Below are 12,587 nucleotides of genomic sequence, written 5' to 3'. Positions count from 1 at the left end.
ACCTTCCGCGTGTTAGGCGGACGTGATAACCACTACACCATAGATACGTGGTAATACGAAGTTTTGCAAGAGGTCTAGATTATTATTATGTCCCATCACGATGGTCAAAACATGTATCTACTAGGGCTCGAACCTGGAACCTTCCGCGTGTTAGGCGGACGTGATAACCACTACACCATAGATACATGATGATACAAAGTTTTGCGAGAGATCTAGATTATTATTATGTCCCATCACGATGGTCAAAACATGTATCTACCAGGGCACGAACCTGGGACCTTCCGCGTGTTAGGCGGACGTGATAACCACTACACCATAGATACGTGATAATACGAAGTTTTGCAAGAGATCTAGATTATTATTATGTCCCATCACGATGGTCAAAACATGTATCTACTATGGCTCGAACCTGGGACCTTCCGCGTGTAAAGCGGACTTGATAACAACAATTCCATAGATACGTGGTCATTTTGAGTTTTTGAAGAGAGCTAGCTTATTATTATGTCCCATCACGATGGTCAAAACATGTTTCTTCCAGGGCTCGAACCTTGCACCTTCCGCGTGTTAGGCGGAAGTGATAACCACTACACAATAGATACGTGATAATACAAAGTTTTGCAAGAGATCCAGATTATTATTATGTCCCATCACGATGGTCAAAACATTTATCTACTAGGGCTCGAACCTGGGACCTTACGCGTGTAAAGCGGACTTGATAACTACAATTCCATACATACGTGGTTATTTTGAGTTTTTGAAGAGAGCTAGCTTATTATTATGACCCATCACGATGGTCAAAACGTGCATCTACAGGGCTCGAACCTGGGACCTTCCGCGTGTTAGGCGGACGTGATAACCACTACACCATAGATGCGGGATAATACAAAGTTTTGCAAGAGATCTAGATTATTATTATGTCCCATCACGATGGTCAAAACATGTATCTACCAGGGCTCGAACCTGGGCCCTTCCGCGTGTTAGGCGGACGTGATAACCACTACACCATAGATACGTGATAATACGAAGTTTTGCAAGAGATCTAGATTATTATTATGTCCCATCACGATGGTCAAAACATGTATCTACTAGGGCTCGAACCTGGGACTTTCCGCGTGTAAAGCGGACTTGATAACCACAATTCCATAGATACGTGGTTATTTTGAGTTTTTGAAGAGAGCTAGCTTATTATTATGTCCCATCACGATGGTCAAAACATGTTTCTACCAGGGCTCGAACCTGCCACCCTCCGCGTGTTAGGCGGACGTGATAACCACTACACCATAGATACGCGATAATACAAAGTTTTGCAAGAGATCTAGATTATTATTATGTCCCATCACGATGGTCAAAACATGTATCTACTAGGGCTCAAACCTGGGACCTTCCGCGTGTAAAGCGGACTTGATAACCACAATTCCATAGATACGTGGTTATTTTGAGTTTTTGAAGAGAGCTAGCTTATTATTATGACCCATCACGATGGTCAAAACGTGCATCTACAGGGCTCGAACCTGGGACCTTCCGCGTGTTAGGCGGACGTGATAACCACTACACCATAGATGCGGGATAATACAAAGTTTTGCAAGAGATCTAGATTATTATTATGTCCCATCACGATGGTCAAAACATGTATCTACCAGGGCTCGAACCTGGGCCCTTCCGCGTGTTAGGCGGACGTGATAACCACAATTCCATAGATACGTGGTTATTTTGAGTTTTTGAAGAGAGCTAGCTTAATATTATGTCCCATCACGATGGTCAAAACATGTTTCTACCAGGGCTCGAACCTGGCACCTTCCGCGTGTTAGGCGGACGTGATAACCACTACACCATAGATACGTGATAATACGAAGTTTTGCAAGAGGTCTAGATTATTATTATGTCCCATCACGATGGTCAAAACATGTATCTACTAGGGCTCGAACCTGGGACCTTCCGCGTGTAAAGCGGACTTGATAACCACAATTCCATAGATACGTGGTTATTTTGAGTTTTTGAAGAGAGCTAGCTTATTATTATGTCCCATCACGATGGTCAAAACATGTATCTACAAGGCTCGAACCTGGGCCCTTCCGCGTGTTAGGCGGACGTGATAACCACAATTCCACAGATACGTGGTTATTTTGAGTTTTTGAAGAGAGCTAGCTTAATATTATGTCCCATCACGATGGTCAAAACATGTTTCTACCAGGGCTCGAACCTGGCACCTTCCGCGTGTTAGGCGGACGTGATAACCACTACACCATAGATACGTGATAATACGAAGTTTTGCAAGAGGTCTAGATTATTATTATGTCCCATCACGATGGTCAAAACATGTATCTACTAGGGCTCGAACCTGGGACCTTCCGCGTGTAAAGCGGACTTGATAACCACAATTCCATAGATACGTGGTTATTTTGAGTTTTTGAAGAGAGCTAGCTTAATATTATGTCCCATCACGATGGTCAAAACATGTTTCTACCAGGGCTCGAACCTGGCACCTTCCGCGTGTTAGGCGGACGTGATAACCACTACACCATAGATACGCGATAATACAAAGTTTTGCAAGAGATCTAGATTATTATTATGTCCCATCACGATGGTCAAAACATATATCTACTAGGGCTCGAACCTGGGACCTTACGCGTGTAAAGCGGACTTGAAAACTACAATTCCATACATACGTGGTTATTTTGAGTTTTTGAAGAGAGCTAGCTTATTATTATGTCCCATCACGATGGTCAAAACATGTATCTACTAGGGCTCGAACCTGGGACCTTACGCGTGTAAAGCGGACTTGATAACTACAATTCCATACATACGTGGTTATTTTGAGTTTTTGAAGAGAGCTAGCTTATTATTATGACCCATCACGATGGTCAAAACGTGCATCTACAGGGCTCGAACCTGGGACCTTCCGCGTGTTAGGCGGACGTGATAACCACTACACCATAGATGCGGGATAATACAAAGTTTTGCAAGAGATCTAGATTATTATTATGTCCCATCACGATGGTCAAAACATGTATCTACCAGGGCTCGAACCTGGGCCCTTCCGCGTGTTAGGCGGACGTGATAACCACTACACCATAGATACGTGATAATACGAAGTTTTGCAAGAGGTCTAGATTATTATTATGTCCCATCACGATGGTCAAAACATGTATCTACTAGGGCTCGAACCTGGGACTTTCCGCGTGTAAAGCGGACTTGATAACCACAATTCCATAGATACGTGGTTATTTTGAGTTTTTGAAGAGAGCTAGCTTATTATTATGTCCCATCACGATGGTCAAAACATGTTTCTACCAGGGCTCGAACCTGCCACCCTCCGCGTGTTAGGCGGACGTGATAACCACTACACCATAGATACGCGATAATACAAAGTTTTGCAAGAGATCTAGATTATTATTATGTCCCATCACGATGGTCAAAACATGTATCTACTAGGGCTCAAACCTGGGACCTTCCGCGTGTAAAGCGGACTTGATAACCACAATTCCATAGATAAGTGGTTATTTTGAGTTTTTGAAGAGAGCTAGCTTATTATTATGACCCATCACGATGGTCAAAACGTGCATCTACAGGGCTCGAACCTGGGACCTTCCGCGTGTTAGGCGGACGTGATAACCACTACACCATAGATGCGGGATAATACAAAGTTTTGCAAGAGATCTAGATTATTATTATGTCCCATCACGATGGTCAAAACATGTATCTACCAGGGCTCGAACCTGGGCCCTTCCGCGTGTAAAGCGGACTTGATAACCACAATTCCATAGATACGTGGTTATTTTGAGTTTTTGAAGAGAGCTAGCTTATTATTATGTCCCATCACGATGGTCAAAACATGTATCTACAAGGCTCGAACCTGGGCCCTTCCGCGTGTTAGGCGGACGTGATAACCACAATTCCATAGATACGTGGTTATTTTGAGTTTTTGAAGAGAGCTAGCTTAATATTATGTCCCATCACGATGGTCAAAACATGTTTCTACCAGGGCTCGAACCTGGCACCTTCCGCGTGTTAGGCGGACGTGATAACCACTACACCATAGATGCGGGATAATACAAAGTTTTGCAAGAGATCTAGATTATTATTATGTCCCATCACGATGGTCAAAACATGTATCTACCAGGGCTCGAACCTGGGCCCTTCCGCGTGTTAGGCGGACGTGATAACCACTACACCATAGATACGTGATAATACGAAGTTTTGCAAGAGGTCTAGATTATTATTATGTCCCATCACGATGGTCAAAACATGTATCTACTAGGGCTCGAACCTGGGACTTTCCGCGTGTAAAGCGGACTTGATAACCACAATTCCATAGATACGTGGTTATTTTGAGTTTTTGAAGAGAGCTAGCTTATTATTATGTCCAATCACGATGGTCAAAACATGTTTCTACCAGGGCTCGAACCTGCCACCCTCCGCGTGTTAGGCGGACGTGATAACCACTACACCATAGATACGCGATAATACAAAGTTTTGCAAGAGATCTAGATTATTATTATGTCCCATCACGATGGTCAAAACATGTATCTACTAGGGCTCAAACCTGGGACCTTCCGCGTGTAAAGCGGACTTGATAACCACAATTCCATAGATACGTGGTTATTTTGAGTTTTTGAAGAGAGCTAGCTTATTATTATGTCCCATCACGAGGGTGTAAACATGTATCTTCCAGGGCTCGAACCTGGGACCTTCCGCGTGTTAGGTGGACGTAATAACCACTACACCATAGATAGGTGATAATAGAGAGTTTTGCAAGAGATCTAGATTATTATTATGACCCATCACGATGGTCAAAACATATATCTACTAGGGCTCGAACCTGGGACCTTACGCGTGTAAAGCGGACTTGATAACTACAATTCCATACATACGTGGTTATTTTGAGTTTTTGAAGAGAGCTAGCTTATTATTATGTCCCATCACGATGGTCAAAACATGTATCTACAAGGCTCGAACCTGGGACCTTCCGCGTGTTAGGCGGACGTGATAACCACTACACCTTAGATACGGGATAATGCAAAGTTTTGCAAGAGATCTAGATTATTATTATGTCCCATGACGATGGTCAAAACATGTATCTACCAGGGCTCGAACCTGGGACCTTCCGCGTGTGAGGCGGACGTGATAACCACTACACCATAGATACGTGATAGTACAAAGTTTTGCAAGAGATCTAGATTATTATTATGTCCCATCACGATGGTCAAAACATGTATCTACTAGAGCTCGAACCTGGGACCTACCGCGTGTAAAGCGGACTTGATAACCACAATTCCATAGATACGTGGTTATTTTGAGTTTTTGAAGAGAGCTAGCTTATTATTATGTCCCATCACGATGGTCTAAACATGTATCTTCCAGGGCTCGAACCTGGGACCTTCCGCGTGTTAGGCGGACGTAATAACCACTACACCATAGATACGTGATAATTGAAAGTTTTGCAAGAGATCTAGATTATTATTATGTCCCATCACGATGGTCAAAACATATATCTACTAGGGCTCGAACCTGGGACCTTACGCGTGTAAAGCGGACTTGAAAACTACAATTCCATACATACGTGGTTATTTTGAGTTTTTGAAGAGAGCTAGCTTATTATTATGTCCCATCACGATGGTCAAAACATGTATCTACAAGGCTCGAACCTGGGACCTTCCGCGTGTTAGGCGGACGTGATAACCACTACACCATAGATGCGGGATAATACAAAGTTTTGCAAGAGATCTATATTATTATTATGTCCCATCACGATGGTCAAAACATGTATCTACCAGGGCTCGAACCTGGGCCCTTCCGCGTGTTAGGCGGAAGTGATAACCACTACACCATAGATACGTGGTAATACGAAGTTTTGCAAGAGGTCTAGATTATTATTATGTCCCATCACGATGGTCAAAACATGTATCTACTAGGACTCGAACCTGGAACCTTCCGCGTGTTAGGCGGACGTGATAACCACTACACCATAGATACATGATAATACAAAGTTTTGCGAGAGATCTAGATTATTATTATGTCCCATCACGATGGTCAAAACATGTATCTACCAGGGCACGAACCTGGGACCTTCCGCGTGTTAGGCGGACGTGATAACCACTACACCATAGATACGTGATAATACGAAGTTTTGCAAGAGATCTAGATTATTATTATGTCCCATCACGATGGTCAAAACATGTATCTACTATGGCTCGAACCTGGGACCTTCCGCGTGTAAAGCGGACTTGATAACTACAATTCCATACATACGTGGTTATTTTGAGTTTTTGAAGAGAGCTAGCTTATTATTATGACCCATCACGATGGTCAAAACGTGCATCTACAGGGCTCGAACCTGGGACCTTCCGCGTGTTAGGCGGACGTGATAACCACTACACCATAGATGCGGGATAATACAAAGTTTTGCAAGAGATCTAGATTATTATTATGTCCCATCACGATGGTCAAAACATGTATCTACCAGGGCTCGAACCTGGGCCCTTCCGCGTGTTAGGCGGACGTGATAACCACTACACCATAGATACGTGATAATACGAAGTTTTGCAAGAGGTCTAGATTATTATTATGTCCCATCACGATGGTCAAAACATGTATCTACTAGGGCTCGAACCTGGGACTTTCCGCGTGTAAAGCGGACTTGATAACCACAATTCCATAGATACGTGGTTATTTTGAGTTTTTGAAGAGAGCTAGCTTATTATTATGTCCCATCACGATGGTCAAAACATGTTTCTACCAGGGCTCGAACCTGCCACCCTCCGCGTGTTAGGCGGACGTGATAACCACTACACCATAGATACGCGATAATACAAAGTTTTGCAAGAGATCTAGATTATTATTATGTCCCATCACGATGGTCAAAACATGTATCTACTAGGGCTCAAACCTGGGACCTTCCGCGTGTAAAGCGGACTTGATAACCACAATTCCATAGATACGTGGTTATTTTGAGTTTTTGAAGAGAGCTAGCTTATTATTATGACCCATCACGATGGTCAAAACGTGCATCTACAGGGCTCGAACCTGGGACCTTCCGCGTGTTAGGCGGACGTGATAACCACTACACCATAGATGCGGGATAATACAAAGTTTTGCAAGAGATCTAGATTATTATTATGTCCCATCACGATGGTCAAAACATGTATCTACCAGGGCTCGAACCTGGGCCCTTCCGCGTGTTAGGCGGACGTGATAACCACTACACTATAGATACGTGATAATACGAAGTTTTGCAAGAGGTCTAGATTATTATTATGTCCCATCACGATGGTCAAAACATGTATCTACTAGGGCTCGAACCTGGGACTTTCCGCGTGTAAAGCGGACTTGATAACCACAATTCCATAGATACGTGGTTATTTTGAGTTTTTGAAGAGAGCTAGCTTATTATTATGTCCCATCACGATGGTCAAAACATGTTTCTACCAGGGCTCGAACCTGCCACCCTCCGCGTGTTAGGCGGACGTGATAACCACTACACCATAGATACGCGATAATACAAAGTTTTGCAAGAGATCTAGATTATTATTATGTCCCATCACGATGGTCAAAACATGTATCTACTAGGGCTCAAACCTGGGACCTTCCGCGTGTAAAGCGGACTTGATAACCACAATTCCATAGATACGTGGTTATTTTGAGTTTTTGAAGAGAGCTAGCTTATTATTATGACCCATCACGATGGTCAAAACGTGCATCTACAGGGCTCGAACCTGGGACCTTCCGCGTGTTAGGCGGACGTGATAACCACTACACCATAGATGCGGGATAATACAAAGTTTTGCAAGAGATCTAGATTATTATTATGTCCCATCACGATGGTCAAAACATGTATCTACCAGGGCTCGAACCTGGGCCCTTCCGCGTGTTAGGCGGACGTGATAACCACAATTCCATAGATACGTGGTTATTTTGAGTTTTTGAAGAGAGCTAGCTTAATATTATGTCCCATCACGATGGTCAAAACATGTTTCTACCAGGGCTCGAACCTGGCACCTTCCGCGTGTTAGGCGGACGTGATAACCACTACACCATAGATACGTGATAATTCGAAGTTTTGCAAGAGGTCTAGATTATTATTATGTCCCATCACGATGGTCAAAACATGTATCTACTAGGGCTCGAACCTGGGATCTTCCGCGTGTAAAGCGGACTTGATAACCACAATTCCATAGATACGTGGTTATTTTGAGTTTTTGAAGAGAGCTAGCTTATTATTATGTCCCATCACGATGGTCAAAACATGTATCTACAAGGCTCGAACCTGGGCCCTTCCGCGTGTTAGGCGGACGTGATAACCACAATTCCATAGATACGTGGTTATTTTTAGTTTTTGAAGAGAGCTAGCTTAATATTATGTCCCATCACGATGGTCAAAACATGTTTCTACCAGGGCTCGAACCTGGCACCTTCCGCGTGTTAGGCGGACGTGATAACCACTACACCATAGATGCGGGATAATACAAAGTTTTGCAAGAGATCTAGATTATTATTATGTCCCATCACGATGGTCAAAACATGTATCTACCAGGGCTCGAACCTGGGCCCTTCCGCGTGTTAGGCGGACGTGATAACCACAATTCCATAGATACGTGGTTATTTTGAGTTTTTGAAGAGAGCTAGCTTAATATTATGTCCCATCACGATGGTCAAAACATGTTTCTACCAGGGCTCGAACCTGGCACCTTCCGCGTGTTAGGCGGACGTGATAACCACTACACCATAGATACGTGATAATTCGAAGTTTTGCAAGAGGTCTAGATTATTATTATGTCCCATCACGATGGTCAAAACATGTATCTACTAGGGCTCGAACCTGGGATCTTCCGCGTGTAAAGCGGACTTGATAACCACAATTCCATAGATACGTGGTTATTTTGAGTTTTTGAAGAGAGCTAGCTTATTATTATGTCCCATCACGATGGTCAAAACATGTATCTACAAGGCTCGAACCTGGGCCCTTCCGCGTGTTAGGCGGACGTGATAACCACAATTCCATAGATACGTGGTTATTTTTAGTTTTTGAAGAGAGCTAGCTTAATATTATGTCCCATCACGATGGTCAAAACATGTTTCTACCAGGGCTCGAACCTGGCACCTTCCGCGTGTTAGGCGGACGTGATAACCACTACACCATAGATGCGGGATAATACAAAGTTTTGCAAGAGATCTAGATTATTATTATGTCCCATCACGATGGTCAAAACATGTATCTACCAGGGCTCGAACCTGGGCCCTTCCGCGTGTTAGGCGGACGTGATAACCACAATTCCATAGATACGTGGTTATTTTGAGTTTTTGAAGAGAGCTAGCTTAATATTATGTCCCATCACGATGGTCAAAACATGTTTCTACCAGGGCTCGAACCTGGCACCTTCCGCGTGTTAGGCGGACGTGATAACCACTACACCATAGATACGTGATAATACGAAGTTTTGCAAGAGGTCTAGATTATTATTATGTCCCATCACGATGGTCAAAACATGTATCTACTAGGGCTCGAACCTGGGACCTTCCGCGTGTAAAGCGGACTTGATAACCACAATTCCATAGATACGTGGTTATTTTGAGTTTTTGAAGAGAGCTAGCTTATTATTATGTCCCATCACGATGGTCAAAACATGTATCTACAAGGCTCGAACCTGGGCCCTTCCGCGTGTTAGGCGGACGTGATAACCACAATTCCACAGATACGTGGTTATTTTGAGTTTTTGAAGAGAGCTAGCTTAATATTATGTCCCATCACGATGGTCAAAACATGTTTCTACCAGGGCTCGAACCTGGCACCTTCCGCGTGTTAGGCGGACGTGATAACCACTACACCATAGATACGTGATAATACGAAGTTTTGCAAGAGGTCTAGATTATTATTATGTCCCATCACGATGGTCGAAACATGTATCTACTAGGGCTCGAACCTGGGACCTTCCGCGTGTAAAGCGGACTTGATAACCACAATTCCATAGATACGTGGTTATTTTGAGTTTTTGAAGAGAGCTAGCTTAATATTATGTCCCATCACGATGGTCAAAACATGTTTCTACCAGGGCTCGAACCTGGCACCTTCCGCGTGTTAGGCGGACGTGATAACCACTACACCATAGATACGCGATAATACAAAGTTTTGCAAGAGATCTAGATTATTATTATGTCCCATCACGATGGTCAAAACATATATCTACTAGGGCTCGAACCTGGGACCTTACGCGTGTAAAGCGGACTTGAAAACTACAATTCCATACATACGTGGTTATTTTGAGTTTTTGAAGAGAGCTAGCTTATTATTATGTCCCATCACGATGGTCAAAACATGTATCTACTAGGGCTCGAACCTGGGACCTTACGCGTGTAAAGCGGACTTGATAACTACAATTCCATACATACGTGGTTATTTTGAGTTTTTGAAGAGAGCTAGCTTATTATTATGACCCATCACGATGGTCAAAACGTGCATCTACAGGGCTCGAACCTGGGACCTTTCGCGTGTTAGGCGGACGTGATAACCACTACACCATAGATGCGGGATAATACAAAGTTTTGCAAGAGATCTAGATTATTATTATGTCCCATCACGATGGTCAAAACATGTATCTACCAGGGCTCGAACCTGGGCCCTTCCGCGTGTTAGGCGGACGTGATAACCACTACACCATAGATACGTGATAATACGAAGTTTTGCAAGAGGTCTAGATTATTATTATGTCCCATCACGATGGTCAAAACATGTATCTACTAGGGCTCGAACCTGGGACTTTCCGCGTGTAAAGCGGACTTGATAACCACAATTCCATAGATACGTGGTTATTTTGAGTTTTTGAAGAGAGCTAGCTTATTATTATGTCCCATCACGATGGTCAAAACATGTTTCTACCAGGTCTCGAACCTGCCACCCTCCGCGTGTTAGGCGGACGTGATAACCACTACACCATAGATACGCGATAATACAAAGTTTTGCAAGAGATCTAGATTATTATTATGTCCCATCACGATGGTCAAAACATGTATCTACTAGGGCTCAAACCTGGGACCTTCCGCGTGTAAAGCGGACTTGATAACCACAATTCCATAGATAAGTGGTTATTTTGAGTTTTTGAAGAGAGCTAGCTTATTATTATGACCCATCACGATGGTCAAAACGTGCATCTACAGGGCTCGAACCTGGGACCTTCCGCGTGTTAGGCGGACGTGATAACCACTACACCATAGATGCGGGATAATACAAAGTTTTGCAAGAGATCTAGATTATTATTATGTCCCATCACGATGGTCAAAACATGTATCTACCAGGGCTCGAACCTGGGCCCTTCCGCGTGTTAGGCGGACGTGATAACCACAATTCCATAGATACGTGGTTATTTTGAGTTTTTGAAGAGAGCTAGCTTAATATTATGTCCCATCACGATGGTCAAAACATGTTTCTACCAGGGCTCGAACCTGGCACCTTCCGCGTGTTAGGCGGACGTGATAACCACTACACCATAGATACGTGATAATACGAAGTTTTGCAAGAGGTCTAGATTATTATTATGTCCCATCACGATGGTCAAAACATGTATCTACTAGGGCTCGAACCTGGGACCTTCCGCGTGTAAAGCGGACTTGATAACCACAATTCCATAGATACGTGGTTATTTTGAGTTTTTGAAGAGAGCTAGCTTATTATTATGTCCCATCACGATGGTCAAAACATGTATCTACAAGGCTCGAACCTGGGCCCTTCCGCGTGTTAGGCGGACGTGATAACCACAATTCCATAGATACGTGGTTATTTTGAGTTTTTGAAGAGAGCTAGCTTAATATTATGTCCCATCACGATGGTCAAAACATGTTTCTACCAGGGCTCGAACCTGGCACCTTCCGCGTGTTAGGCGGACGTGATAACCACTACACCATAGATGCGGGATAATACAAAGTTTTGCAAGAGATCTAGATTATTATTATGTCCCATCACGATGGTCAAAACATGTATCTACCAGGGCTCGAACCTGGGCCCTTCCGCGTGTTAGGCGGACGTGATAACCACTACACCATAGATACGTGATAATACGAAGTTTTGCAAGAGGTCTAGATTATTATTATGTCCCATCACGATGGTCAAAACATGTATCTACTAGGGCTCGAACCTGGGACTTTCCGCGTGTAAAGCGGACTTGATAACCACAATTCCATAGATACGTGGTTATTTTGAGTTTTTGAAGAGAGCTAGCTTATTATTATGTCCCATCACGATGGTCAAAACATGTTTCTACCAGGGCTCGAACCTGCCACCCTCCGCGTGTAAGGCGGACGTGATAACCACTACACCATAGATACGCGATAATACAAAGTTTTGCAAGAGATCTAGATTATTATTATGTCCCATCACGATGGTCAAAACATGTATCTACTAGGGCTCAAACCTGGGACCTTCCGCGTGTAAAGCGGACTTGATAACCACAATTCCATAGATACGTGGTTATTTTGAGTTTTTGAAGAGAGCTAGCTTATTATTATGTCCCATCACGAGGGTGTAAACATGTATCTTCCAGGGCTCGAACCTGGGACCTTCCGCGTGTTAGGTGGACGTAATAACCACTACACCATAGATA

The 12,587-nt window shown here is 43.5% G+C and overlaps 13 non-coding genes across 13 annotated transcripts; all 13 read right to left on the bottom strand.

The window, feature by feature from the left end:
* Nucleotides 1-112: 112 nt before the first annotated feature.
* Nucleotides 113-185, bottom strand: TRNAV-AAC (transfer RNA valine (anticodon AAC)). The gene has a single exon. It is a non-coding gene; the product is annotated as a tRNA-Val (tRNA).
* A 65-nt stretch (nt 186-250) lies between these two features.
* TRNAV-AAC (transfer RNA valine (anticodon AAC)) lies at nt 251-323 on the bottom strand. The gene has a single exon. It is a non-coding gene; the product is annotated as a tRNA-Val (tRNA).
* Nucleotides 324-939: 616 nt separating this feature from the next.
* TRNAV-AAC (transfer RNA valine (anticodon AAC)) lies at nt 940-1,012 on the bottom strand. Its single transcript has one exon. It is a non-coding gene; the product is annotated as a tRNA-Val (tRNA).
* Nucleotides 1,013-3,006: 1,994 nt separating this feature from the next.
* TRNAV-AAC (transfer RNA valine (anticodon AAC)) lies at nt 3,007-3,079 on the bottom strand. The gene has a single exon. It is a non-coding gene; the product is annotated as a tRNA-Val (tRNA).
* Nucleotides 3,080-4,108: 1,029 nt separating this feature from the next.
* TRNAV-AAC (transfer RNA valine (anticodon AAC)) lies at nt 4,109-4,181 on the bottom strand. Its single transcript has one exon. It is a non-coding gene; the product is annotated as a tRNA-Val (tRNA).
* Nucleotides 4,182-5,073: 892 nt separating this feature from the next.
* On the bottom strand, nt 5,074-5,146 carry TRNAV-CAC (transfer RNA valine (anticodon CAC)). The gene has a single exon. It is a non-coding gene; the product is annotated as a tRNA-Val (tRNA).
* A 616-nt stretch (nt 5,147-5,762) lies between these two features.
* On the bottom strand, nt 5,763-5,835 carry TRNAV-AAC (transfer RNA valine (anticodon AAC)). Its single transcript has one exon. It is a non-coding gene; the product is annotated as a tRNA-Val (tRNA).
* A 65-nt stretch (nt 5,836-5,900) lies between these two features.
* On the bottom strand, nt 5,901-5,973 carry TRNAV-AAC (transfer RNA valine (anticodon AAC)). Its single transcript has one exon. It is a non-coding gene; the product is annotated as a tRNA-Val (tRNA).
* Nucleotides 5,974-6,038: 65 nt separating this feature from the next.
* On the bottom strand, nt 6,039-6,111 carry TRNAV-AAC (transfer RNA valine (anticodon AAC)). The gene has a single exon. It is a non-coding gene; the product is annotated as a tRNA-Val (tRNA).
* Nucleotides 6,112-6,451: 340 nt separating this feature from the next.
* Nucleotides 6,452-6,524, bottom strand: TRNAV-AAC (transfer RNA valine (anticodon AAC)). The gene has a single exon. It is a non-coding gene; the product is annotated as a tRNA-Val (tRNA).
* A 616-nt stretch (nt 6,525-7,140) lies between these two features.
* TRNAV-AAC (transfer RNA valine (anticodon AAC)) lies at nt 7,141-7,213 on the bottom strand. Its single transcript has one exon. It is a non-coding gene; the product is annotated as a tRNA-Val (tRNA).
* Nucleotides 7,214-10,585: 3,372 nt separating this feature from the next.
* On the bottom strand, nt 10,586-10,658 carry TRNAV-AAC (transfer RNA valine (anticodon AAC)). The gene has a single exon. It is a non-coding gene; the product is annotated as a tRNA-Val (tRNA).
* Nucleotides 10,659-11,963: 1,305 nt separating this feature from the next.
* On the bottom strand, nt 11,964-12,036 carry TRNAV-AAC (transfer RNA valine (anticodon AAC)). Its single transcript has one exon. It is a non-coding gene; the product is annotated as a tRNA-Val (tRNA).
* Nucleotides 12,037-12,587: the final 551 nt, after the last annotated feature.

Source organism: Phalangium opilio, unplaced genomic scaffold (genome assembly GCF_054372755.1).
Source record: "Phalangium opilio isolate 3A_F unplaced genomic scaffold, DU_Popi_V2 ptg000103l_1, whole genome shotgun sequence".
NCBI lineage: Eukaryota > Metazoa > Arthropoda > Arachnida > Opiliones > Phalangiidae > Phalangium > Phalangium opilio.
The sequence above is the reverse complement of the archived record's forward strand: the minus strand, read 5'-3'. Positions and strand labels throughout refer to the sequence as shown.